Source organism: Ambystoma mexicanum, chromosome 12, assembly GCF_040938575.1.
Source record: "Ambystoma mexicanum isolate Mex_15411 chromosome 12, UKY_AmexF1_1, whole genome shotgun sequence".
In the NCBI taxonomy this organism is placed as follows: domain Eukaryota; kingdom Metazoa; phylum Chordata; class Amphibia; order Caudata; family Ambystomatidae; genus Ambystoma; species Ambystoma mexicanum.
Window position 1 is genome coordinate 98,313,170 of NC_090936.1, and position 15,640 is coordinate 98,328,809.

Consider the following 15,640-nt stretch of genomic DNA (forward strand, 5'->3'; position numbering starts at 1 on the left):
AATCCATCAACTGCTGTGATGTTTTCCGAAACCTGCTTCTTTCGGAGAGGAAGGCCTATCCGGGTAGCCAGATCTTGGTCCATGTAATTTCCCACAGCCATCACTGTCAATGTATGCCTCCAAGGCATGTATTTTCGACGGTTGCTTGTGGTTTACCAGGAGCACAGGGATGACTGGATGTGAGGTCTGTATAGGTTCCTTTTCAACGCTTGACAAGTGGACCCCTACGCTTGCCGGGCGTTGGAGTTTCCTGAGTCCTGTTCTTCTTCTTCACCCTTGTCAGTTGCTCCAACTGCTTTCGTGGGTGGTTTCACCAGGCATTCCCGTAGATAGTGACCTGCCTTACCACAGTACAAACAAAGCTGCTGCTGTCTCCTTTTCTCCCTTTCTGCCTTGGTGAGTGGGCTCTGCAAGCCTCCGATTTGCATTGGCTCGGAAGGATCGTGTGATTTGGTTTGATTCTCATGGGGTCGCATGTAGACCGACCGCCCCTCGACCTTGGCCCAATCCATCTTCTGATCCTGCAATCTGTGATCGAGCAGCACTGTCAGGTCAATGTATTTAGCACATCTTTCTGGCAGATTTACTACTTGGGCTAGTACGTCCTTAAGTTCCCCTCGAAAGCCTCAGTAAAAGAGCATAGTTCTTTTCTCCTCTGGCCATTTAGTTTGTGCTATCAGATGATTGAAGGAAGCGATATATGCTAGTAGGTCTTGATTACCCTGCCGTAGTGATAACAGTTCATTGTCCAGAGCCCGCCCTTGAGTATGCCGTGCAAATAGTTTCTCCATTTCAAGCTGGTAACCTCCGAATTCTCGAAGCAAAGGATCATCCTGGTTTACCAACAGTATTGACTAGTCCGCTGCACTATCTCCCAAATATGAGAGTACAAATGCCACTCTCGCTTGATCGTTAGGGAATGCCACAGGTCTGCAGAAGAAATGTAGGTGACATTGATTCATAAAGATGGCGTATTTATTCGGATCGCCTGTGAAGCGTTCTGGTGGGGCCAGAGGAACCCCCCCCTGGAAAAACCAAACCACCTGTACTTGCGTGGGCTGTGGAGACGTGGCAGGAGGGGCATACCCCGGCAGTGGGACCTGGCCTGCCTGTGCCTGGAGCATTTGCCTTGCTAGTTCATCTGCCCGCTCCCGGTTCACAATTAGATCCCTCCTTAGGGCATTGGTTTCCTGTCTTGAGGCATGAACTTCAGCCCCTAACTCTCCCAGTAATCGGGCCAACTGGTCCGTTTCAGAAGTTTCCATAACGCCCAGGCAGTGATTCAAAGAGGCTTTGTGTTTTGTTATGCTCACCTGGTCCCTGCGGAGGCGTTGGGGCACGGCTGCAGCCCTCCCAGGGGTAAGGTCGCTCGGGTTCAACTTTTCCCTCTGTGCTTATGTGGTGACTGGTGGTAATAGGTGATGCTGCTCAGGACTGCTCCTGTTGATTAGTTTTGGCAAGCACTCCGTCCTGCTGCTTCTGGCAGGGGTGCTTGTATGATCTGGGCCGAGTTCCTTCACTGGCCCCTTGCACATGGTAGTCCAGTCCTGCTGCAACTAAGCCACTGTACTTTAGGTAAGTGTTCCTGTTTGCCTTTGTCTTTCCTCGTCTGTTTTTGTTGTATTGTAAAGTTTGTTCAGACCCTCCAGCTTATTGCGATTTTGCGATCCCGCAAAATGCCGCGAAAACGGCCGTTTTGCGCAAAATGCCGCAAAAATGGCCGTTTTGTGCAAAAACAGCATCTTTTAAAAAAAAAAAAAAAAAAAAAATTTTTTAAGTAATCTGCAAAAATTACTGTTTTGAAAAAAAGAATCCTCAGGGTGCCAGGTGCTCAACTTTTTTTTTTTGTTTTTATTTACACAAGAAATGAAATCACTTGCGCCCCAAAAATTGCAGCCAAATCCACAAGGGACACATGAATGGGCACATTTTATATGCGCGCCCATTCAGATGGCCTTTTTCACCTCCTTGAACAAATAAAGTGGCGTTTCTGTCAATTTAAAAGCACATCCCTCATTTCCAAGCAAGATGCACTTTTAAATGTGCAGAAATTGTAGGCAACCCTACGCGCACGGGATGTGGGGCTGCCACTGCATGACAGGGTCTTTCCTGACCCTGTCATGCATTTCTTTTAAGGTATGAACCGCTGCTGAGTCGCTTGCATTTCTGTTCCTCAAACAGGATAAAAATGCATTTTTTGGGTCACATTTTACAGCGGCAGGCACCTAGAGTGCCTGTCCCTGTGAAAGGCGCTGGGAGCTTGCAGAACACTGTCGGGAGAGCGATTCTATTCAAAGTACTCCCCATTTTGATGACAAAAATCTATCGAATGTTACAATTTGACCAATTACGTGCAGTACTATTAGATCAATTTTTATAAATACTGAACATGTGTTGCGGGGGTGTCACCCGCTCCCCTTGTTTAGTATTTTTGGTCTAGGGTGGTTGCAGAAGTGTTTTCCCCTTTTTCCTCAAAATTGGAGGCGGGGACAGAAAAAAAAGGAAAATAACGAAAAAAGCACCCTGCAGAGTCGGATCCGACCCGCGTTAGAGGGACGGATCCGACCCGCGTTAGAGGGACGGATCTGGCACCGCAGGGTTGCAGGGGAAGCTGCAGCGACCAAGCGGTTAAGTAGGGGAGGGGGTCGGGTGGTGGTGAAAGGTACATTTTGGGTTGTTTGGCTGAAGTGCAAATCAATTTGCAGCAAAATTGACTACGGTCAATTCCGCCGCAAATAATTACACTTCGGTCAAACAACCCAGAACACCATTCAAGGCAGCTGCCAGCGCACAATTTGCGCTACAGCTCAAGCCTGTGGAAATGCGCCGGTCACCTTTGAGAATAAGGTGACCTGCTCATTTCCAAAAATGGGTTGTCTAAAAATAGCATATCCTCTGTTCTTTTTTTAAATGCCCCCTCATTTGAGGAACTGGGACAAAATCTACATTTAAAAAAAAATAATAAAAATGGTTACACTATGAGAGAGAGGGAGAGTGATGGGTGAGATGTGAAGTGATGGGCAAGAAAGCAGAGGAAGAGCAGTGGGTCAGAGGAGGAAGTGCTGCACAAGAGAGCAGAGGAAGCAGTGATGCGGTGGGCCAGAAATCTGAGAGCGAGCAGAGGTACAGAAAGTAGAGGAAGCGGTTGGCCAGAAAGAGGCAGTGAGCTGCAGATTGGGAAAAAGGATGAGGGAAGAATGTGATAGAATGGGAGAAAAGATGCAAGATGCAGAAGCAGCACAAAAGAATGAAGGACTGTATATTGAGGGAGGAATTGTAGAGTGTAAGTTGTGAGTTGGGAGTATGATTTGGAGTGTGGCAGGGGCTGGGCAGTGCAGATTGTGACTTGACAGTGTGACATAGCACGTGAGTATTTGTATGACAGAGTGAGAGGTTAAGGAATGTAAGTTATGATGGAGAGTTGGTGAGATGTTTGTGGGTGTTTGGGGGATTGGAGAACATAGAAGGGGAATATTTTCAGCATTACAATTGATAATGATCAATTTAGTTAATACTATTAAATAGGCATGAACATTAAACCAGAAATGTAGCCAAATCAAACACTGTTCTGCCAAGCCAGAGACATCTGGGACTCTTCCTATTAAATTAATACAAAAGACACATAATAATGATACCCTGGCTCTCTTCTAGCCTTGCACTCTACCTATTTCCTGCAATGTGGCAATCTTACACCGTCCAGTTAATACAAAATGTCCCGCAAAAATGCCGCAATAAATAAAGGTTTGTGCCGCAAAATTTGCCATTTCATGCCGCAAAATTTGCCATTTCATGCCGCAAAATCCTGGAAGGTCTGTTTGTTGTCTTGTATTGCTGTCCGTTCCACTTTTGATGTTTGCTCTTTTGCTTTCTTCCCTTACAGGTGATGTTGCCGGCCCGGCAGAAGCTGCGGAACTTGAGGCGACAGCCTGAGGGAATGAGGAACGAAGCTTCAGCTGTACAGTAGCTGGTAAATTGTTAACTAGGGGGCGCACAGGGTGTCATGATCCACAGAACGCGCCCCTTTTGGACTTCCTAGTCCTTGTCACAACGGGGCTTGCACTCTTTGATACTCCCAACATGGTCGTCTAACGTGGTACGCCTTGCACCAGCTTCCACGTCGGACGTAGCACTTCTACAAATAGACCACGCCCCCACGGCCCGCACGTCTCAACGCTATCGCTGGCGGTGACTAGACGTGTGCTCTGTAGTTCGCTGAACTTTCCCCTGTCCTTGGTTCCCGGACCCTCTAATTTTCCCAATTCATTCCTCCCTCATCTCTTACCTTGTTTCCCGGATTTTGTGTACCTCCTTCGTGTACACTTCCTAGCTTCCTGGACGTCCTGAGCATCCGAGTATCCTGGAACGCTGAACGCACACTGGAGTCAGAGGAGACTCGCGCGGGCTTATACAAAACCCAATCCATGCGCAAGAAGACTTCCTCCAAGAAATCCTGCAAAGAGCGATCTCAGGTGAGAAAGGGGGAATTTGGTGACAGTTTGAGACCCCGAACGACCGAAGTTGAAACCAATATGGAACAGGCCGTTCAGGATCTCATGCATGGCATGCAAGAATTAACCAACGAGGTGCAGAATTTAAAGGCGGAAAATGCCGCATTGAAACAACTAGTTTTGTCCCGCGATTCTGCCACAAAGGAAAGCGTGCTACTGGGTGGCATTGTAGACAAATACGTGGGTCTGCAAAAACCCTTAGTGGATTCCTTGACTCTTGTTTAGTCCACTTTACCTTTAAGCCCTACTATTTTTCAACTCCCAGGGCAAAGGTGGGCTTTATAATCTCGCACCTCTCCGGGAATGCACTGACTTGGGCTACTCCTTTAGTCAATTCTGGAGATGCCCTCCTGGATGATTACGATGGATTCATACAGGCCTTAAGACCATGTTTGATCGCCCAGAACAGGTCTATAGTGCCCAGGAACGTCTACTTGACTTTCGGCAAGGATCCCAGGACATGCTTACGTATGTCACATGATTCAAACAATTGGCCAAGGAAGTGGATTGGTCTTCAGAAGCAAGCTTTACTCTTTTCCGAATGGGGCTAAATGAAGAGATAAAAGACGAATTAGCCAGAGTGGCTTGTCCAAGTTCATTCCAGGCCCTTATGGATCTTGCCATGCAGATAGACTTTCGTATCCAGGAAAGGAAGGCAGAGAGGAAAAAGACCAAGATGCCTTTCCAGAAGGTTTCCCTTGAGACCTCATTGAAACCTGACCCTACTCCAGTCTCTGGTTGCGATCCAGAACGCATGCAAATAGGGGCCTTCCGTGGACCCATATGCCCGCAAGAAAGGATGATAAGGATCCACACGGGCTTATGCATGTATTGTGCCTCGGATAAACACCTAGTTAGAGAATGTCCTCTAGCCCCTCCACGGTGTTCGGGAAACGCCAGCTCCCGATCCTAGATGGAGCAAGGCTTCGGGAGAGAGATATTTGCTCCACATCTATTCCATCCTTGAACTCTCCTGGACAGAACAATCTAGTGATTCTACAAGCCTTCCTATCGTCATCCAAGAATGAGACCTATCCCATTTTGCCTTGGTGGATTGTGGGGCTATGGGAATATTCATTGATCAAGATTGGGTCTTTAAACACCACATTACATATGAAACACGAAGTATCATGCAACCTGTGGAGGCGATTGACGGAAGACCTTTCACTTTAGGACCTATATCCTTGCAGACCAAAGAAATCCAACTCTTGATAAACCATCACCAAGAGTTGATCAGATTTGACATCATCAAGTCAACCCATTACCCCATGGTACTGGGTATGCCCTGGTTGCAGAAACACAATCCTTACATCAATTGGGCAGCAGGATCCTTGTTTCTTGGTTCTGAGTTTTGCATGTCTCACTGTCTATTCCCGGATTCCTCCTTGACAACTTCCGAAAGCACGCCAACAGACCAGAAAGGCCACTCATGGTTTCAAACGTCATACAGGTTCCTAGGGCCTATCAGGAATACGCGGATGTGTTTTCAACTGCTATAGTCCAGGCCCAACCCCCTCACAGACCTGAAGACTGTGCTATAGATACAGAATCTTCAGCAGTGATTCCCTTTGGGAGGATGTTCATTCTATCCGAACCGGAAAAAAGGCCCTCAGAGAATACTTATATACCAACCTTGAAAATGGCACCATAAGACCATCTAAATCTCCAGCTGGAGCTTTGTTGTTTTCTGTTCCCAAGAAAGACACTAAAGAGCTTAGACCTTGTCTTCATTATCGTGGATTGAATCAGTGCACCCTCAAGGACCGCTATCCCTTGCCCTTAATCTCTGATATCCTGGAAGCGGTGAGAGGAGCTGTAATCTTAACGAAGTTGGATCTCAGGGGTGACTACCATCTGATCCGTATCAGGGAAGGAGACGAATGGAAAACAGCCTTTAGAACACCCTTTGGTCACTTTGAGTACTTGGTCATGCCCTAGGGGCTTGCAAATGCCCCCGCAGTCTTCCAGCACTTCATGGATAGGGTGTTTTCTGACATGTTGTTCCTCTTCGTCATCGTTTACCTGGATGATATCTTGATTTACCCCAAGGATCCTCAAAAGCATGAAGAGCATGTAAAGACAGTTTTGCAATGGCTACGTGAACACAAACTCCTAGCTAAACCCAAGAAATGCCTTTTTCATGTCACTTTTGTTCATTATCTAGGATTTGTTCTTAGTCCAGAAGGAATAGGAATGGATCAATCAAAGGTAAAAGCTATACTATCTTGGCCTGTTCCCACTTCTGTGAAACAGATTCAATCCTTCCTGGGGCTTGTCAATTTCTACCGGAAATTCATACCGTCCTTTCTGAGATAGTTCAACCGATCATTACATTATTGAAAAAAGACACCCCCAGCCCAGGACAAGGCATTCCAACGATTAAAAATTGAGTTTACTCAAGCCCCTATCCTTGCTCAACCCGATATTAATAAACCATTCCTAGTGGAGACGGATGCCTCTAACTACGCCATAGGAGCAGTGTTAAAGCAAGAATTCGAGGATAAATTAGAGCACCCCATTGCTTACCTCTCACGAACCCTGACATCCAGCGAGACTCATTACTCCGTCTTGGAAAAGGAACTGTTGGCCATCCGTCAAGCCTTCGCCGAATGGTGGCATCTACTTCTGGGAGCTAGACATCCTGTCCAGGTCCGTACGGACCATCGAAATCTTCAAGTTCTGCAATCTATGGAATGTAGGAATAGCCGTCAAGCCCGTTGAGCCTTCTTCTTTGCCCAGTACCAGTTCCACATCCATCACGTCCCCGGATCACAGAACATAATCTCGACGTCCTGATTATGAAACTCTTGAAGATCGGGCCTACCCAAAGATGTTTCCCCACACAATTTTTGTAGCTCAAGCAGTCAGTCTCCTGGAAGACATTCGAATGCAAACCCAGTCCTCTGAAATCTGGAAAGAATTCACAGGAAAGAATCGATGAAGTCTAAAAACTAGAGACGGATATTTGTTCATGTACAATGCCCTGGTCATTCCCACACAGACACTGCAACTACGGATTATTAACCTCTGTCATGACACATTTCACTCCGGGCATCGTGGTGTCACTAACACCCTTCGTCTCGTACAAAGACAATTTTGGTGGCCCAAAATGAAAACAGATATTCAATGGTACATTCAAGCCTGCGCAGTCTGCAATCAAAACAAACATGATAACAAGAAACCGGCAGGTCTCCTATTTCAACCTACACTACCTTCTAGGCCCTGGGAGTTCATCGCTACGGACTTTATCGTGGAATTACCACCATCTAGGGGCTATACGACAATCATGGTCACCCTTGATCTATTCACCCACATGGCCCATTTTACACCATTGTACAAATTGCCATCTTCCTCAGAACTCGCTGGCATTTTCCTGGAACATATATTTCGCCATCATGGACTCCCTTCCAAGATCATATCAGATCGAGGACCTCAATACATCTCTCAATTCTGGAAACATCTATGTCGTATTCTAGGAATCCAACGTGCTCTCTCATCGGGTTATCACCCACAGACTAACGGAGCTACGGAACGTGTAAACCAGACCCTGGAACAATACCTTAGTTCTTTCGCCACCAAGGTACAGGACGACTGGTCACTCCTTATACCCGTGGCTGAATTTGCTTACAACAACTCTGATCATTCGGCAGTCAAGACCAGCCCTTTTTATTGCAGCCAAGGATTCCAAACGCCAGTTCTACCTTACATCCTCCCACATCCCACACCTGTACCAACAGTTGACTCCTGGATTGAAACTCTCATCAATGTTCACAAGGAAGCCAAAGAACATTTAGAAAAGGCCCAGATTCAAGTTAAACATTATGCGGATACCAAAAGAAGACCAGGGCCTTCTTATGCCGTCGGTGATCAGGTCTGGCTGTCCTCGAAACTACTGCCTCGACATTTACGACCAAACAAACTAGCCCCCGTTACTATGGACCTTTTTCCATAAAGGAAATCATAAACCCAGTCTCATTCTGGCTCAAGTTACCAGACTCCTGGAAGAAGATTCATCCAGTTTTTCACACTTCCTTATTAAAACCTTACATCGATCCTCCCGGAAATCCTGCAGACCCAACCCCGTGGTTGTGGACAATCAGCTGGAATATGAAGTATCCAGAATATGCGACTCCAGGTATAAACGGGTTCAACTTCAATATTTGGTCGAGTGGAAAGGATATCCGCCGAGTGAAAGAACCTGGGAACCAATTTCCAATCTGAATACCCCCTGATTGCTCAGAAGGTATCATCTCATACACCCGGGCAAACCTGGTGGAACAAGTTTTCGGAGGAGGCATGCTTTCATGATCCAGAGAACGCGCCCCATTTGGACTTCCTGGTCCTTATCAAACGGGGCTTGCACTCTTTAATACTCCCAACATGGCCATCTAACGTGGTACGCCTTGCACCAGCTTCCACGTCGGACGTAGCACATTCTACAAATAGACCACGCCCCCGCGGCTCCACGCGTCTCAATGGTATCGCTGGTGATGACTAGACGTGTGCTCCGTAGTTCGCTGAACTTTCCCCTGTCCTTGGTTCCCGGTCCCTCTAATTTTCCCAATTCATTCCTGCCTCATCTCTTACCTTGTTTCCCGGATTTTGTGTACCTCCTTTGTGTACACTTCCTCGCTTCCTGGACGTCCTGAGCATCCGAGTATCCTGGAACGCTGAACGCACGCTGGAGTCAGAGGAGACTCGCGCGGGCTTGTACAAAACCCGATCCGTGTGCAAGAAGACTTCCTCCAAGAAATCCTGCAAAGAGCGATCTCAAGTGAGAAAGGGGGAATTCTGTGACACAGGGTTCAAATGCGGCGCGGCCCTAGGGTGGATCTTCTAACCTTGTCTTCCTTCTTCTTCACAGGGTCCGAGTTTGTGGATGCGTAGTGCGGTGCTGCGGCATCGGGATCAAGATCACTGGATGTCAGGAGATGAGTCTGCAGATGAAGCGATGAACACTGGTTTCCTGGAGGTGAGTATGCAGGAGAACGCCTGGTTTCAAAGGTAAGTAAACTGGTCCAAGCAGCGGTGAGCGTCACGTTGCACGCGAGTGCACAGTAACGCGAAGCACCGGCCTTAAGGATGGAGCAGTTTATATAGCTGAGCTTCTGAAGCCACACCCACCAGGTTCAGCCTGCCTGCCACACCCGATGAGTCAGCACATGAAGACGAGGCCTAGGAAGCCACACCCGATGAATCAGCACATGAGGATGTTCTCTGGATAAAGGCTTTCAGCTCCTGGAAAGTTCTTGTAAAATAAAAGCACTCCTGCACTGAAATAAAGTGTTCCTGCTCAGCGCCAGGACTGAGTCCAGCCAGGGCCCCTGTGTTTATAGGTACAAAGGGACATAAGTGAGTCAAGTGACCCATTGCCCCCATCACTAGATGGTGCAGTTTTTATGTTCTGGGGCCTGTGGCCATGACACCTTGTTGGATCTGGAGTCTTGCAGGGTGGATTTTGGATCTGGATCTATGGATGTTGAATATCCTGAATTTTGAATGTCGGATTTTGAATGTCCTTCCTCCTTTTATAGGCAGGATGACATCAGAGGATTTTTACTATGTGGGCGAAAAAACCTGGACATCCTTCTAAGATAGGATAGGTCAGGCTGAGGATATGGCCACCCCCCTGCAGGCAGACCGGACCCCAGGAAGTGATATCAGTTTTAGCGTGGGTGTTTTTATGATCTGCTTTGTTATACCACAGTTACTTTTGCCAAAATCAGTTATGAAACAAAACGCTTATATTTACAATTGTTATACACCTGAAAATCAGGTAGGCAGATCCCATATTTTACAAGGAATATGTCATTTCATACCCCTAGTCTGTGCAATGCTGCTTTGCCCTTCTGGCAATCTTTCGCCATTTCTATGGACAACATTTCACCTAAAATTCTAAAAATGGCTACACATGAGCCCATCAATGTCAAGCATATTTCCATATATTTTTACATCTGTGTCATGTACGCTTTCTTCAGAAATGCCTCTTTAATGCCGTTCATGTTCCCCACATGCTAGGATAACCCACATAGTCTCTTCTTTTTGATACAAAAATTAGATTAATTCCAGTCAGTCTGACAAGGTCGCAAATTCCCACACCTTGGTCCTTTCACATTTGTAAAGCACCTTCCTTTCCCAAGGGGCTGGATATATTTGTATGCCTGCCCAGGAAAAACTATTTCTGCTGCTTTCAAGTAGCTTTCAAACATTTTTCTTTTTTTTGCTTTCTTTCACAAAAGCCAGTCTTTTTGTAAATAAATATATTATACATTTACACCAAACCCAATCCCCACACATAAAATACTGTTTCTGTGCGAGTATTTGGGATGATTTTACATTTTAGCTTTCAAAATATCCTTTCACAGCTTTTGCAAAAGTGGATTTACACATGTGCTTCTCAGCTTAAGTTTATTTTCCAAACATGGTTTCTGGGACATTCATTTTCTGAAAGCTCTTACAGATCAGGTCAATTTCAGAGTACAGAAAGATGCTGGAAATAGTTTTCTTTGTAATTGACGCATAGCCAAGGAGAAAGAGTTTTCTTTTGAAGTGCTCTGTGTGTGTTTAATTTGTTTCCAAAGTAAATGTTGAATGCGGCCTGAAATATAATACCTGCTTTTGATAGACTTTATTTGGCCCAAAAATGCCGTTCAGGGAGTAATGGCCTTAATTTGATGATGCTCAGCCTGAATATAGATGGACATGGCTGGGTTTTACTCGGACCAAACTGTGTGTTTTAAAGATGAAAATAGCATCAGAGCAAGGTCGTTTTTAAACCCAGAACATTTTCTTTTGCAGTTTTATATTTTTGAGGTGACAGCACAGCAGCGCTGAACCATTCTGCCTTTGAATTCCTCTTTTTGGCTGCAGATGAAGAAAATAAATTCAGCCATTCTCAGGGTGTCTGTGCTCCATCTCGCCCACATGTGCTCTGCACACACAGCGCAGCCATGATTTCTGTAACTGCTAAAATGCAGTTTTGTGATGCAGGGATTTCTATTGGGCTGGTAAATGTACCCCACAATAGCTAGTGAGACCTCAAGAAACTATGCAACATGTTTGGGTGTGAACACTAGCCATGGCTGAAGGCCATGGCTTGTGGGCCCAAGATCAATTGATTGGCACAACATGTACAGTGGCAACGGCAGAAGGCTGTGATGAATCTAAGGTATAGCAAAATCCTTGAAATTCAGTGAAAAACCTCGGAGAAGAATATATGTCACACTAACCAAACAGTGATGCGGGTAATGGCCAGGAGAAGGCCAGGGAGGAAAAGGCAATTAGTGGTGTGGGGGGACTATGGAAAGAAAATGGGGGCACTTGCTGAGTGCCTGTGAGGACAGGGAAGGGGTTTGGATTTCGAGCTTTATCAGCGGAATACTGGGGGCTACCTTTTTTGTACACTTACAGCATCTTTGAACTACCCTGCTCACTGTGCTCAGAGAGGCACAGCTTCACCTCACTGATGAGGCCCAACAAGGCTGAAACACGTGTATGGGGTTGCTGTTGGTACTCTTGTTCAGAGAGGAATTGCCATAGCATTTCGGTGCTGGACTGCCCATGTGGGCGGGACAAAGACTGATATGCAAATGGATATTTCCCATCTGTAAAAGGTACAGTGAGCAAAAAGCCTGTTCTGCAAACTCTCATCTCAGAACAGGTTATCATGCCATGTTCTTTCTGGAGAGGAGCGCCTGCTACCTTTTTCGAAGTATTTGCAAGGAACTTGGGGTTTGTCACCCTGAGTTACCTGGGGTCAACCAGACGTGACTTCCTGCTCACTGTGCTCAGAGAGGTACAGCTTCACCTCACTGATGAGGCCCAACAAGGCTGAAACACATGTATGGGGTTGCTGTTGGTACTCTTGTTCAGAGAGGAATTGCCATAGCATTTCGGTGCTGGACTGCCCATGTGGGCGGGACAAAGACTGATATGCAAATGGATATTTCCCATCTGTAAAAGGTACAGTGAGCAAAAAGCGTGTGCTGCAAACTCTCATCTCAGAACAGGTTATCATGCCATGTTCTTTCTGGAGAGGAGCACCTGCTACCTTTTTTGAAGTAGCTTCTGTAAGTGTAGTTTGTTGCCATTATCAGGGGAATATATGGGGAGTCCCGCAGGGATGTGGGAGAGAGTAAAAAAAGTAATTTTACACCTGCAGTGATCACATCTCCTAGGCAGAGGGGTAATGGGTTTCTGTGCAGGAGGTCATGGCTATTGGGCCCCAATGAAACCTATTGGTGCAATATATACAGTGGCCATGCCCAAAGCCCATGGTTAGAGGGCCCCAAAGAGACTTATTGGTGCAACGCGTACAATGTCGACGGCCAAAGGCCATGGCTAGTGGGCTCAGAAGAAAGCTATTGGTGTAACATGTACAGTGGTGTGAGGGGTCAGTAATGCGATACTCACAACTGTGTTTTGTTTTCTCAGGATTAGACATTTTACTGTACACAACATTATAAAATAAACCCTAACTAACCCTACTCTACCAGGGGATTCCCTACCTAGTCTAGGATCTATGGAAAAATGTCCTAGCATTCACAAAACTAACCCTCACACTAAACAACATAAACATTCAAAGTGACATGGAAACAACATATATAAAAGGTTATCAAACACCTAGTATCTTGGATGACTTCTAGTGGTCCTGGGCAGATTCTGCTACCCCCACAAATGTCCCAAAGTTAATTTCTTCCAAGGAACAAAAGGTCTTAACCAAAGTCTTGAAACGTTCCAAAGAAATAAAAGTTCACACAAATAAAAAATTCACTGCCAAACGTCTCTTCTTTACTTGGTAAAAAGATTCTCCTTTTACAGTTCCACAAACAAAATAATGGCACTAATCGAGTTTCCTGGATGACTTTCTTCCAGGTAAGAATGAATAAACTTGAAGACAAAAGTACCACTTCTACTTTGCCAACAACTTCACTGCTTTCAACTTCTGAAGTGTCTTATACACACAGTCTGTCAGAATGCCTTTGCTCTAGATTTGCTCCCTTCTCAGCAACTTTCTTCTACTATATAACTGTGAGAGCATGCCCCCTTTACTCACAGTTGGTTCCAGCTTCTACTACTTCCAGATTTTATATTTCTGACAAGAAGATTGACAACCACAGTTCTGCCACTGCTACTACAACTTCTGAGATAAGGAAATGTTGCTGCTACAACTGCAACTTCAAGATTAGGCAACTTCAACAAGACTTCTCTGACCTCTACAGGTTGGTAAGGCGCTTTTCTTTCTATGCCGTAAGAAAGGGCAGCCTCTTTGCTGTCTTGCAGCTACCACACAATCTGCCTCCAGCTTTTAGACCACTTCTTCTTTCAAATAGTCTCTGCCATGCAGATTTAAAAACAATTTAACAAGTACCCAGCTCTCTTCCCCAGCTTCATATGCACCTTTCCTTCAGTGGTTACCCCAAAGTTGTTGTGCCACCATTCCGGCTTTGGATGATCTTGTGTGATTTAACTTAGAGGACTCTTGGGTAACAATAACTTCCACAACTTCAGAACACTTGTGTATAGTTCTTAAGTGAGCGGGATTCACTTTTATAGAGTTCACTCAATGGGCTTGGGTAATACTTGTTCTGTCTGCCGCTTCAACCACTTCTACAACTTCTACTTCAGCCTTTAATATGTCGCAGGATGTAGACTTTATACAGAAAACACAATTAGGCACACGCAATTTCGTTTCACTCTTGAACTGCCACTTCAAAGAGAGATGCATTCCCACCTTTTGGTCAGCACTCAGCCTCCAAGGTATCAGGAAACATTGCCTGACGCACGGGCTCTTTAAACGGCACTTGCAACACTTCGGGAAAGTCAGTTCTACTTCATTTAATCTACCAGCAACGTTCTCTGTGTTAACAGGATCCACGCAACCGCTCGGCAACAAAGTAATGCTGATGTTAAGGAAAATAAAGGATTTCACAACACATGAGCATTTTACACAGCGTGTGTTGTTTTTCCCTTAACAAAAAGATTTCCCACTTCTGTGGTTAACTTCTACTTGCTTAGATGTAAGTGCATGTGCAATTAAAGCTGGCTACAGTTACAGGTAAGGTATTTCTGCTGCTGAGGAGTACGGAGCTTCCTTTTCCGAATCGCAATTACAACAACTGCAGGCTGCTGCTGCTTCCCGACTTGGTTTCTCCTCCTGCGGGCGCTCTTGGGATCCACACCCCTCTGCTATCATCAAGGGAGAGTCTCCTAGTCTCCAGGTTCCCTCGGCTTGCTTCTGCACATGGGTCTTGGGAGAATGCACAACTTCAGCTCTGCATTCATAGCAATTCGGCAGACCTGGAAAGACTGCCTATTGCTTCCAGTGCCTTCCAATGCTGCCACAGCCAAACAGGGTTTGCAAGCACAAGGCCAACTCAGAGCCTGCAGGTAAAATATTCCTTTCTCTACTCCGGCTTCCCTCCTGTGGTCACATTTCCTTGTAAACTGCCAGCCTCATGCTCTACTTCTTCCGCTTCTGCTACTGCCAACCTTACAGCTCCTGCCCCAGCTTCTTTCTAGTGCTCCACCCTGCTGGAGCCTTTTATGCCCCGCAGGTGGGCTAATTGGATTCAGGTACAGGCCCTTAGGACTAATTGCCTGGCCTTGCCCAGAGTCATTAGGCTTGCCTACCTGACTTGGACTCCCGTCTGCCTCTGCAGCCTCTTCTTATTCACAGTCGCTGAGGGATTCTGGGACTTGTAGTTTTGTTTTGGGAAAATTCGATTTCTTTGAGTCTTTAAAAGGTTTTAAGATGGATTTACTTCCCCAGATATTATTAAGAGAGGAACTATAAGGTTTAGACCTTTGAGAGACAGAAGGGGCAGGAAAGGTCACATGTTCACCATTCCTGTTGGAATACCTTTGATATTGTGGAGGATATGGGATTTTAGGGTTGTAAAGGAATGGTTCTGGAAAGTTAACATCTTTAGACATTTTTGTCCCAGATATTACTGGTTTGCGTTTAACCCTAGATTGACCTTCATCTGAATTACAAAATGTTATAACCTCTCTGGGGATGATTTTACTGTCGTCCAAGAACCCATAACATGTCTTACCCTGCGAAATCTCCCCACTTCCCTGGGCCTGGCCTCCACCCAGGTGATCCTCCCGCAGTGCGTCACCCCCAGGAT